Source organism: Triticum urartu, chromosome 2A (genome assembly GCF_056163025.1).
Source record: "Triticum urartu cultivar PI428250 chromosome 2A, HENAU_Tu73, whole genome shotgun sequence".
Taxonomy (NCBI): Eukaryota; Viridiplantae; Streptophyta; class Magnoliopsida; order Poales; family Poaceae; genus Triticum; species Triticum urartu.
The window spans coordinates 176,181,692-176,185,206 of record NC_141874.1 but is presented as its reverse complement, the minus strand read 5'-3'; positions in this window follow the sequence as shown (position 1 = coordinate 176,185,206).

The window sequence follows — 3,515 nt, the reverse complement described above, 5'->3', positions numbered from 1 at the left end:
GGGTGTGTTTGGATTTACTTCCGATTCTTTTGGCACGCCCAGCTCGCCCGCACTCCCTTCATCATCCTTCATCTGGGAGTGTTTGGTTGCGGTTTGCTATAATTTCTGTATTATGTACATTTCTCAACTCAGTCTGATTAAGTAAAAATAGGTCCTAATACATTATCTGTAAGTTGTTTGGTTGCTTGTATTAGTGTCTATGCATTAAGTAATACGCAAGTGCACTTTGTTTAGTTGTCTGCATTGGCCCAAACGGCACATGAACACGGTGTTTGGTTGCATACGGCGTACATGTTGTGCTTAACTTGTACCCTAGTTGACGAGCTTACCCACACCTAAAACACCTGGGTGGCAGACACCTCCTGCCCACAGAAATCGAATACCTGCTTCGCAACGGTGTTCAAGTGCACCTCCCTGAAACCATTGTCAGTCCTAACTCCATTAGAGATGAGCTCACACATCTTATTCAGGACGAACGTGGACATGAACGGCTGTCACTTCATGTTGTTCGACCTACCATCTTTTTTGCCTTTGCTGCTGCTACCTTGAGTACAGCGCCAGCAGCAGCAGCAGGAGTTAGCTCAACTAGCACTACTGGCACATAGAGGGAATCAGACGCGAACACCTCTAAATCAGATGCCATCTTGGACATACGCTGCAAGTCCTTGGACAAACGATGGAGCAAACTGGCTGTCGGACAGGACAAAGGCCTGACTAAGATCTTGCGTCTGCGTGGTCATGTCCTACAATCGTAGCACGCATTGACAGTAAGCATAGCACACAACATATCGGACAACCCATGAAAGCAGAGCATACATGTACATGGTTCATCACTATCATAGCAAGCACATGCTTCATTGCTATCATACTAAGCATACCGGACAATCTATGAGCAGGAACATACATCTACAACAAACAGCATGCTACAAATGGACCATCAATAGCTACAAATCACAGATCTAAGCACGATTCAACACAAGCACAAGGTTCAACTTCAAACTCTACTACTAATCTAGCCTACCACATGCTTGAACATCTATCCCTACCACAAATTGCAACTGCAGCATAGCAATCAACCATATCAGCTCACAGATCAGATTACTAATCAACCATGCATCTAGATCAAACCCTAGTTGCAGCTCAGATCTAGATAGAAGGAACAGAGGGAAAGGGAGATTGAACTCACAGAGGCCATGGCTGCAGCTCGAGGGCGAGGGGGCGGTCGTGGAAGATCAATGCCGGCCGGTGAAGGAGCGCCGACGTCGTGGACCGCGGGCCGATGAAGATGTGCCGCTTACCTGCTCGTCGGTGCCGATGCGCGTCGGTAGGAAAGCTCGAATGGAGGGAGAATGGTGGCGGGAGTTGGGGCGGTGAGGGAGGGGCTAAATAGGGGTGGACTCGGCGGGAGGTGAGCCAAAATCCTCCTGCTGATTTTTCGGCGACGCGGGCGAGCTCACGCCATCTCCCTGCTCGCACGAGGGGAGAAGCGCGTCGCGCCCCCTGCCTCGCCCGAGCCAGGCTCGCGAGCTACTGCCGATTCGGACGTTTCCCCTGGGCCTGGCCTGGACGTGCTTTAAGTTCCATGCGATGCAGGCCGCACAGTGAACGCAGACAACCAAACGGGCTCAATCTTTCCCGCACGGGCCAGGCTGGGTCTTATGCAGGCAACCAAACACGCCCCTGATTCCATGCCAAATTGTTGACGAAACCAGGGTACAAACCAAACAGCCCTGATCTTGAAGGCGCAAATCGGCCCTTTCCACTAAAACAATATAAGGGCATCTTCAGTGGATGCAAATTTGCATCTCCACCTACAGAAGATGTAAAATCGGCGGCCGCACGCCAACTGCCCAACTACCTTCATTCGGTTTCCGTCCACCCGATCCTGCCTGCCCAACTCCCCCGCTTGTCGATTTCGTCGAAAATCAACATCGCCGCCCGCCCGCCCACCTGTCCCCCGCTGCCCGCCTCGCTGGAGTAGAGATGGTTGCCCCCCAGTCGCCGCTTCAAATCAAAGCTTCGTTGGAAGTCTGGCTGTCATAGTGGCTTCCACGGCGTGGTCGTGGATGGGCAGGGCTTGTTCCGAGCCTCGCCCAATCGCTGGAGGTATGGGAGGCATGCCACACCGCCCGCCCGATGGCAGCCCACCTCCGTCGTTCTTCCAGCCGCGTGAAGTCGGTCGCCCGCAACACCAAGCTCCCACCATCTTCTCTGCAGGGTTGCGTCCGTCTCCTCTGTCGAGCTGCCGCTGGCGGCCGCACAAGCCGCTGCTGAACGGCTGCCCAAACCACAGTCAGCCAATTTCTTCCAACCCGCACGCAAGGTGTTTGACGAAATTCCCCCAAGGTAAAAATCGAGCAAACTTGAATGTTTTTTCATTGGGGTTGAAGATGGAGTTTGATGGTGATTTCCGCATTGTAGATGAGCTCGTGTGACTCTTCTTTCATGGACGATTCCTCATCGGATGAGGAATTTTATTTGATCAAAGAAGGGGACATTGTTATGCTAGTGGTGATGCACAAGAGGAAGAAGCCGAAGCACGGCGGTTCCATGTATGGCCGTGAGTTCATCCAGAGAGAACGGTTTGACGTGCACAAGAGGTTGATGCACAACTATTTTGGTTCACCTCCCGTTTTTTCAGAGAGGTACTTCCGACGCTGGTTCAGAATGTCCAAAGATTTGTTCATCCACATTTGCAATTCTGTGAAGCAGCATGACCGATCCTTTGAGCAGAGGAGGAATTGTGTCGGGTTGCTTGGACATAGCACCGAGCAGAAGGTCACTGCCGCTTTGCGCATGATGGCCTATGGTGTTCCGACAGACTACATTGATGACAACTTGGCGATGGCAGAGAGCACTTTTATCTTCTATGTCAAACATTTTGCAAAGAGTATGGTAGAAGTGTTTGGTCCAGAGTAGTTGAGAGCAATCAATGCTCAGGACAGTCATAGGCTTTTGGAGATGAACAAAGCTTGTGGGTTTTCAGCTATGCTAGGGTCCATCGATTGCATGCATTGAAAATTAAAAAATTTCCCAAAAGCATGACATGGATAGTTTAAGGGATGCGGGAAGGATGCCACTATCAATCTTGAGGCCGTTGTTGATCAAGAAACATGGTTTTGGCATTCATATTTTGGGATGTCTAGATCTTGCAATGACGTCAATGTGCTCGACCGGTCACCTCTTTTTGCCAAGTTAGCAAATGGAGAAGCACTATCGGTGACCTTCGAAGCAAATGGCCGCACATACAACTATGGGTATTATCTTGCGGATGGCATCTACCCGAGGTGGAGTACTTTTGTCAAGCCAATAGCAAGACCCCAAGGTAAGAAAGAACTCATCTTTCACAATGCACAAGGGATGGCTATGAAAGATGTTGAGAGGGCTTTTGGTATTTTGCAATGCCAATTTGCTATTGTGTGAGGACCATCTAGATTCTGGGATAAAAAAACCTTTGGTATATCATGATTGCTCGTGTGATCATGCATAACATGATCATTGAGAATGAGCGTGAA